The following is a 10362-nucleotide window of genomic DNA, read 5'->3' as shown; positions in this document are numbered from 1 at the left end:
GCAAGGATGCAAGGACGACCCTGAAGGCATCCGACGACAGAGAGGAATGGAGTGAGACAGAGTTAACGGTGTCTGACAGAAACGTGTGCGTGTTGATGGCAATCCGTTTTTCCTCTTGGTCTCCTGTTGACTAGGGTCCCCCCCCCCCCCCCCCCCCCCGATCAGTGCAGATTAATCACAGAACGTGTCAACATTTGTGCACAAAGTCATACTTTTCCCTCCGTTTTCATCGCCCGCCCGTGTGTTTTTTCATCAAACTGTGACTCAAAATAGATTTAAAGTGGAATATAACACGACTAATGAGGACAGATACGACTCTCTGTCTCTCTATCTGTGCAAGAATGAATGAGCCTTTGAGTGGCCACCTGTCGCGCTCTCTCTCTCTCTCTCTCTCTCTCTCTCTCTCTGTGCGTGTGTGTGCTCAGTGCAGTGGTGATGTGATGCTGAGTTTCAACTCCTTTTTATTCACAGAGACTCAAAAATCTGACTCGGACCGAACCGAGATAAAGCCTCCTGTTCTAGAGTCAGTCTCTCTCTGGTCGTTTGGTATGCTGCAGCACTCGATCACGGCGTCTCTCCTGGCACGGGCCGGGGCACCTGCTCCATCTCACCAAAGCAGCAGGGTATTTAACTTGCTCCTCGCTGCAGTGGAGGTTGGGGGGGTAGGGAAGGAAAAAAAAAAACCCAAAACCTGATGCATATTAGAATTTAGATGAGTTCTTATTCTTTCACGTGGGCCGGACTCATGCACTCGATCATAATGTCATGCTCTTATTTGTCTGTGTGTTTTGTGAGAACAGGAAATTAGCATGCAGGGCATTGAGTGTGTCTCTCTCTCTCTCTCTCTCTCTCTCTCTCTCTCTCTCTCTCTCTCTCTCTCTCTCTCACTCTGTGCGAGGAGCTACTCGGTAATGAGCGTGGCTTTTCGGAGCGTTATTTCTTTCAACATACATCGACACAAATGAGTCTAATGTCGCGAACAGGCTTCAGGGTGGGAAGAATAGGTCTGCTTCATCACACCACCCTGCCAGTGATTATTTTCCTACAAGAGTACATCCTGAAGTCTTTCTGTCATGTATTTGAGTCTCTCTCTCTCTGTGTGTGTGAAATTGTGTGTTCTTTTATTTGACAGTCCTGTAACACACTCGATGTGTTGTGTTGTCCTCATGTTCCAGATAAGAGGCGTGAGAAGACCGAGACGTATTTGTGTCCTCTCTCTCGGTGTCGAGCACAAGGTGCGATATTCTTTAACACCCATCCATCACACCATTACACTTTGGGCATCTGGGATGAATGAGGATGGGGGGGGGGAAGGAGCCAAACCCCTTTGTACGTGCAGCAGATAGGACACGTTTTGTGTTTGAACCTTCTTTCAGAACAGCAGCTGCTGAAAGCCGAAGCGGCGTGATCCGTAGGCCGTCTCTTTCACCTTCGTTCTCGGTCCCCGAGGCTCAGTCGCGCTTTACCAGGTGAATAATTCCGGATTTACTTCATGTCGTCTGTGTTTTTACGTTGACCCGGTTCTGACCCACTGCTGGATTTAGAACGAAGCAGTGCAGGATTTCGTGCCTTTTCGTTTATGCGTCTTGATCAATCGGCGCGTTTATCGACTTGTACAAGAGTCCGAAAGGTTTTTTTTTTCGTTTCCGGTTGAGAGTACGTCGTGCGCGTTCTGGCTGCCGCTTCTCACCGGAGCTCTTATTTTATTTCTTTTTCTATTTTTTTTTTCTTTCCTGTGTGTTTGTGTAGTTTGGTGTTTGAGTTTTGTCCGCCGGTTGTGGTGTAGCTCCGGACCCAGTTTTGGGCGTCGGTTCCCTCCAGGCCTTGGTTCGCTGTGGGCGATGCCTGTGCTCCCGGCTGTGGACTGCAGTGAGCCTGTTGCTCAATTTACATCGTGGTTGTCCAGCGCTCTGTGCTTTAACGCTTGGCGTGATGTTCCGAGCGATGTTGCTCGGTGGTGTTGCGGCGGCTGTGCAGGCGGTTTGGGACACACCAGCGCTCTGCGTGGCGGAGCTTCTCTGCTCGCTGTGTGGATCCACGGCGTGGTGTTCGAGTGATGTTGCTGACGGCGTCGCGGCGGCGGTGCTGGAGATGTGGGACTTGTTTTGGTGGGACTGTGGCTGCTACACCACGGGAATTACATCCTGACCCCTACTTGGTGGACTTTTTATTTATTTATTTTTTCTTTCCTTGTCTATAATTGTAAAGCGTCCTTGGGTTTTTTGAAAGGCGCTATATAAATGTAACATTATTGACTGTTGTGGCTTTAATTTCAGGATGTTGCAGAGACAAACGATTAGAGTTCTCGTTATGACATGAAACTACAGGCCAAAATTATGGAGGAACGAGTTTATTTTATGAAATGTGAGGAACGACCTGAGCCAATCCAATGAGACCTTCATCATGTGTTTTATACTTTTGCGCTGTCTTAGTAACGGCAATCGTGAATGTGTGCGAAGGCTTGGCCTTGTGAAAATGGTGCCAGAGCAGAGATGGGACTGGATAATACCTTGAGTCCTGTTGTGCTGCGTACCCGTTAATCTTCTAATAATAATGTTCATTATATGAGTAAACAAGCGCATTTGTCATAAGTGATGATCTTTTAGTGTATCGGTCTCTTCCGTACTGCCCTGAGAGGAGATCCGTGTGCTTTGTGGTGTTTTTGGCCAGGCTTTGGTCTCTTTGAGGGCAGGGGATGGAAAGAAACTGGAGATGTGGACGCTGAGTCCGGTTCCATTCATTATTATCTCCCAGTACTTATACAATCGCTCAATAATAACGAAGTCCCCTCTTTAGAGTCGTACCAGCTTCCCCGAAGAGGGGCTAATGACGTGAGTCAAACGCGCTGATCCAAATAAGTCAAGATAATGAGAGAGAAAATGATAACGCTTGGCCTCTGAACGTCTCAACAGCTTTATAATCCATCGTCTTTGTCTACCGAATACGAATAATACAAGAGAATAGAACTCTGACAGAACTGTTAAGTCGATTCTCCTGAACGGTTTACAAAGTCGAGCTTTTCCGTCTTGCATGGGAATTTCTCTACGGGTTCTTTAGGTAACCAAGCCGGAGTGTCTTTAGTGCAAACAAACAAATCAAGAAAATGGTGTCCATCACTCAAGAGTTTCACAAACAGGGCAAAGTCGGAGTTGTTTACAATTAAAAACCCTGCAAAGCAATGCCATAGAACTCCAGTTCTGCTTTCCTTTGATTCTTTGGGTCGAGCTGAGTTCACCAAATACTGACGTTAATTTCCACCATTCTATTTTTAATTATGGGGCGAAAAAAAAACCTTTTTGAAATGTTCTCCAGTCACAGTGCTACATTTGGTACATATGAGTAGCACGCTGTGTGAGCACAATCGCTATCAGGCGCGTTAAAATGTAAATAACTTTTCTAGAATTTCACCAAAACTCCTTGAATTTTCATCATTGTAAGAGAACTCCCTAAAGTATTATTCAGCAAAACCCCAGAATGATAGCGCACATCTAGAATTTTTAACAGAATTTTAGTTCTTAAAATTTAACGTAATTATGGACGCCACGCGTAACATTTACACCCGTGAAAAATCACTCTGAATGCTGTTTTGAACGTTTTGATCAAATATTCTCCATAATAAAAAAAATTGCTTAAGTATTATAAACAGTCTTTTAATGTATCAAAAAATAATTTTGATAAAGCAAGGAAATTCGGAAGAAAATGTGTTTTTTCTTTTGCTTGTTGTGCGCGTCACGCTACCAAAATCTAACTAACCCCTTCATGAACAATTCCAACTTTCATGGACTTGTAGCGCGAATAAACCTTTAAAAAAAATATAGAATACTTCTCACTCAGTAAATTAGAATCCTGGTGATTTATATCCTCGTAGCTTCGGTAGATCTAGAGATTTAGTCGATTTAGTAAATCCCAAACGCTGTGAAACACGCCAGCCATCTATGGTGAGAAGTGCTGCTGTAGTTGAGAAACTCTCATTTCTCCTGCTTCCAACTAAGGCCAATTTATGCTGACAACCCAGTCCTCGCAGATGGTGTTTCGCAGATGGCGTCTGCAAAGCCCTCCCCCCTTCGCAGACGCTCTGCGCGCACCTCCCAAAAATTGTGACCACCGCAGACAGCGTCGCAGACAAGAGGGCTCTGATTGGTCCACTCTACATCCGCTGTACACGCACTTCCGCTTCCCTACTTTCCCGGTTTGGTTTGTTTTCACGACCGCCATTTTTAAAAACACGAGCGAAGATGGAGCAGCACGAAGAGCGGTTGATCGAGGAAGTGAGGAAGTACGTACATCTATACGACTCCAGTTCTAGTCATTATAAGTAACCGGAGGATAAACACTCCACTAACCACACCCACCAACTACTCCTAGCGACTTCGCGACTTCGCGCCCCCTTGCGTTGTGGCGGTGAATAACATCGCGCACGCCTATTACTCCCCGCTCAACGATAAATTACAACTGTCTGAGAAAAGCTATCTGCGAAAGCCTTGTCGCAAGAGCATGCAGAGGCCTTAACTCCGTGACCCATACAAAAATAACAATGTCACGCTCATCACTTAAGGATGATTTATGCCAAGTTTCACAGAAAAATACAGCGAAATAAACTTGCTAGAAGCATTTTTCAAAATCCCAAACATTATGAAACATTTCTTGTAGGGTTTCAGGTTACAAATTTCTTTTGCTTGTTGTGCGCGTCACGCTACCAAAATCTAACTAACCCCTTCATGAACAATTCCAACTTTCATGGACTTGTAGCGCGAATAAACCTTTCAAAAAATATATAGAATACTTCTCACTCAGTAAATTAGAATCCTGGTGATTTATATCCTCGTAGCTTCGGTAGATCTAGAGATTTGGTCGATTTAGTAAATCCCAAACGCTGTGAAACACGCCAGCCATCTATGGTGAGAAGTGCTGCTGTAGTTGAGAAACTCTCATTTCTCCCGCTTCCAACTAACTCCGTGACCCAGACCAAAATAACAATGTCACGCTCATCACTTAAGGATGATTTATGCCAAGTTTCCCGGAAAAATACAGCGAAATAAACTTGCTAGAAGCATTTTTCAAAATCTCAAACATGAAACATTTCTTGTCAGGTTTCAGGTTACAAATTTCGAGAATAGAGAAATTGCGGCGCAAAAGTTTGCCACTAAACTCGCAAAAATACTCCTAGCGAGTTTCGGAACCGAACTAGGCTACGTGACAGTCCGTGACCACCCAGGAATGTTCTAGAAGGTACGCTTCTAGGCACGTGCGATCGAGAAAGACGCCACGTGAAGGTAGTAAAGGTAGTATTTCCACTGTCTTATGACGTTTTAGCGCGATAAACAATGCATTATGGGTAATCATTAAAATGCTGATTTCAAGGTTAAAATGGGTAAAAACAATTTGTATAGATATTGTAAAAATTGTGCTGAATAGTCATTTCAGTACATAAAATCAAAACCTGAATTTTTAGTTTTTTTCCCTTTGTTACACCATTGTGCATCTATAGCATGCTACTCATCACAGCGTGCTGTGAGAACATCCCAAACAACATGTTTCATGGATTTTTGATCGACAGGGTCATGGTTCATCCATCACAAACACATTCGATGGTGAAGTTGCCAAACAAGTGAAGGCGTCTCGGCAATAGCGCAACATATTCAGACCAAACTGTGAAGCAGGCTGAAGGACCTCCCAGACGTTTTGTCCAAATTCCTCTCTCGTTTGTGCTATAACTCCAAAATGTTCATAACATTTGAACCGTTCAGGATCATATCCGGGTTTTTCTTTCCTCTGATTCCCTGCAAGACGCCAAGTGTTGTTCGTGGAACGACTGTGATTCGTCAAACAGAAGGCCAGTCATTTTGAATTTTAACTTTTCTCGTTTCTTCTACACCTTAACCACGAGAGTTTGACTCGCTACTCACATCTGTATTGCAGCGCCTCGCCAGATAGCAGTAGGTACCATTTTCATGATGGTCTTTGAGATGACCCGACTGCAAATAGAACTCCTGATCTCCCGGTTGAGAGGCAGACACGCTGTCCATGAGGCCAAGTCGCCGTTACCAGAGGACCAGCCCAGCCCCCTACTGTAGGGTTACAGTGGATCTAAAAAGTCTACACACCCCGTTAAAATGATGGGTTTTTTTGATGTAAAAAAAAAAACGAGACCACGATAAATAATTTCAAAACTTTTCCCACCTTTTAATGTGACCTGTACAATTCAATTGAAAAACAAATCTGTTAGGGGGAAAAACATATCTCATCTCATTATCTGTAGCCGCTTTATCCTGTTCTACAGGGTCGCAGGCAAGCTGGAGCCTATCCCAGCTGACTACGGGCGAAAGGCGGGGTACACCCTGGACAAGTCGCCAGGTCATCACAGGGCTGACACATAGACACAGACAACCATTCACACTCATTCACACCTACGGTCAATTTAGAGTCACCAGTTAACCTAACCTGCATGTCTTTGGACTGTGGGGGAAACCGGAGCACCCGGAGGAAACCCACGCGGACACGGGGAGAACATGCAAACTCCACACAGAAAGGCCCTCGCCGGCCACGGGGCTCGAACCCAGGACCTTCTTGCTGTGAGGCGACAGCGCTAACCACTACACCACCGTGCCGGGGGGAAAACATAAAAATATACAATAAGCTGGCTGCACAAGTGTGCACACCTTTAAACTAATACTTTTTGTTGAAGCACCTTTTGATTTAATTACAGCATTCAGTCTTTTTGGGTCGGAGTCTATCAGCCTGCCACATCTAGACTTGGCAATATTTGCCCACTCTTCCTTCCAAAAGCGCTCCAGATCTGTCCGATTGCGAGGGCGTCTCTTGTGCACAGTCCTCTTCAGGTCACCCCACAGATCTTCAATTGGATTTAGGTCTGGGCTCTGGCTGGGCCGTTCCAAAACTTTTTTGGGGTCGTTGTCATGCTGAAAGATGAAATTCATCTTCAGCTTTCTAGCAGACACCTGCAGGTTTTGGGCCAAAACTGACTGGTATTTAGAACTGTTGATAATTCCCTCCACCTTGACTGAAGCCCCTGTTCCAGCTAAAGAAAAACAACCCCAAAACACGATGCTGCCACCACCATGCTTCACCGTGGGTATGGGGTTCTTTAGGTGATGCGCAGTGTTTTTTGCACCAAACATACCTTCTGGAATTGTGGCCAGAAAGTTCAACCTTGGTTTCATCAGTATAGATGAAAGTCTTCCGGATTTACCCGGAAATCCGGATATTTGACAAAACTCTTAAATCTCCGGTTTTCCGAATGGAGAAATTTGATTTTTCGCGTTCCTAGACGCGGCGTAACACTTCGCATCGTCCTTGCATGGGTGCAGTCCTTAAATAGCCCAAACATAGTTAATTGATTAAAGACAGGTGTTCTTTGTTAACGGCGCGCATGCCGGAGCTCGTTAGGCGCGCGCGTGCCTTCAGGCGCACGTGCTAAGGTGCGCAGGACTGACACCGTTCTGCGCAAGCGCAACACAGTCGCACTAGAAAGCATGTTCAAGCTGCCAGTGTAGCTGCGGTCTTTTTAGTTGCGAATTACATGTACAGTATTTCCTTGTGTTAATAATTCGCCATGTCAAAACACAACTTGCCTCATTCTTTCGACATGGAGAGGTAAAAAGTTGCATTTTGAGGCTTCAAAGCCAAGTTTTAGTGCCGTTTCTAGAACACATCAAGAAAACGTGGAAGAAACAGCAATAATGGAAGATACGGTTTCTAAGCTGCCTAAAACTAGCAAGGGTAATTTATTTTTTTGTTACATAATGCACTCAGGCTGCCAGTCAATGTGTGACACACACACGCCCCTGAAAAATCCTAGCTACGCCCCTGATTTATATGAGAAATTTGGTATTCGGTGGTGTGTTTAAATTTACAGACAATACGAACTAATGTAAACAATTGGCTTCAACTCGCATAAATCTGAATTGGAAATGTTTAGTTCACTTTAGCTTCTGCAAACGCACAACTCGACTAAAAGATTGAGCCTCGTTTATCAACGTCCCCAACATTGAAACCTGAAAGCTTTAGAAACTCTAATGGGGCTTTTCCACTACCAACGCGGCTGAGTTGGGCTGAGCCGTGCGGTGCTGAGTCGAGCTGAGCGGGGCTGTTGGAGTTGCATTTCAACTACAACCGCGCTGAACCGTGCTGGCTGGAAGTGGGTGGACACATTGGGTGGAGTTAGTGAAAGTGGGTGGACGTCACGTGATGTCGTTAGGTGGCGCAAACGGTGACATCAGTGACCTTTTAAGCGGTAGTCTCACGACCCGGATAGTAAACAAACATGGAGTCGTTAGTGTTGCTGGTCTTGGTGCTGTGGCTTGTTGTCACCGACAACGCCAACAGATACTGGCAAGAGCGTATAGATGAGGCGAGGCGCATAATTTGTCGTAATTCTTCTTCTTCCGGGTTTACAGTTTTTACAGATGGTGGTTCCCAGCGTGCTCGTGGGGCGTGTGTGGGCATGTGAGGACACTGCTCCTCACCAATCAGTGCACAGGGGAGTGTCTCCTCACGCCCCTAGCCCCACTTGGCTCGGTTTGGCTCGCTTCAGCCCTACTCCAAAACCGTGTGAGTTTTGGGTGCTGAGTAGGGCTGAAGTGAGCTCAGTCGTGCTGCTCTGAGGTAGTCGAAACGCGAGCCGTGCTGGGCTGAAGCGAGCTGAAAAAGGGTAGTGGAAAAGGGCCATTACAGACCTTTACTTTTTAACAGTACTGTTTTGGGATTTTGCCGAGTTTACCTTCAACTGTCTGTTTTTTTTTTTTTTTTTTTTTTCCTCTTTTCCCCAAAGTACTGAACTGTGTAGCCAGGAAAATCACCGCGTTTTCTAAACGCACTCCTGAAAATTACTCATTAACTAGGGGGATTAAATTTGATATTTTTGACATGTTAATCATTAATGTACAGGAAAGAAAAGGGCTTAAAAGTTATAACTTGTTTTAGTGAAAATAAGTACTAAAATGCACTAGAATGCAGGGGTTTACATGCTATGTTATTAAAATTTTTTCGGGGGACGTTTGACTTTCAAAAGTTCAGGATTTTTTTCTTTGCTCCGCTTTCATCTCTACATCAGACCAGAACACATTTTCCCACATGCTTTTGGGAGGTTTTTTTTTTTTTTTTCTGCAAAATGTATCCGGGCCTGGATGTTTTTCTTTGACCCTACCTCATAGTCCAGACGTATGGAGAATACGGGAGGTTGTTCTCACATGTAGTACACAAGCAGTACTCGGTAGAAATCCCTGCAGCTCCTTCAGTGTTGCTGTAGGCCTCTCGGCAGCCTCCCTGACCAGTTTTCGTCTGGTCTTTTCATCAATTTTGGAGGGACGTCCAGTTCTCAGTAACGTCACTGTTGTCTCATAGACTACGTTCAGACTGCACCCTGAAACGACCCATATCTGATTTTTTTGCCCATATGCGACCTGTATCCGATTTGTTATTGACAATCTGAACGACACAGGTCCGATTTTCTTTTTTTTCTTTTTTTTTTTTTTTTCACATGCGACCCAGGCCGCTTGGATATGTGGTCCTAAATCCGATGCATATCCGTTATTTTCACATGCGACTGCAGTCTGACCGGACAGGTCGCATTCATGCGACCTACACGTCATCAACAAGAGACAAACGTCACTATTCTGCGTTGGCTAATCCCGCCTCTTTGGTGGAAAACAGCAACATTTGTACAGTTTTCAGAATTTAAATAGACTTTTATAGAATTGATCAAGCTAATGGTGGATTTGGTAGGGACCTGGATGTTGATCTGTTAGCCTGATTAAATAAAACAGTTTCTATAACTGATTTATAACTTAAACCATCCTGTATTACAAGATTATAAGATTGTTCTGGAAATTTCCAGTAATTTGACACCTTCGGTCTCATTAGTCTGCTGCCCACATTAATCAGATTATTGTGTCAGTTCCGCCGCCGCCACAAAAACCACATCGCCAGGTCTCGCCTCATCTCCATCGCAAACTGCACTGGTGTTTCTGCACCTTGAGCCAGCGCTGAGAGAAGCTGCAGAATTCAGCTGGCTATAAACAATCTAAATAAATATTTATAAAAATGTAGAAAAAGTTTATTAATATGACGAAATAAATATGTGCAAATGATTAAGCCTGAATTAAGAGTTTGGTAATACAGCGGCCGTATCCCAAATGACTGCCTACTGAAGCTCGAGTGCACTATATAGAGTTTAAAAATCCATTACTTCCTAGTAACATGTAGTGCACTTACATAGAAATTAGAGAGACATTTAGGAGTCAACCCTCGTTACCAGGCTACACGTTTTCATTTCAGTTCAGAAACAAAAACACACACGAGACCTCACACTTGAACACTAACCAGATAATTAAACAAACAAAC

The sequence above is a fragment of the Neoarius graeffei genome, chromosome 24, assembly GCF_027579695.1.
Source record: "Neoarius graeffei isolate fNeoGra1 chromosome 24, fNeoGra1.pri, whole genome shotgun sequence".
Lineage (NCBI taxonomy): Eukaryota > Metazoa > Chordata > Actinopteri > Siluriformes > Ariidae > Neoarius > Neoarius graeffei.
Note: the sequence above shows the minus strand (reverse complement) of the source record.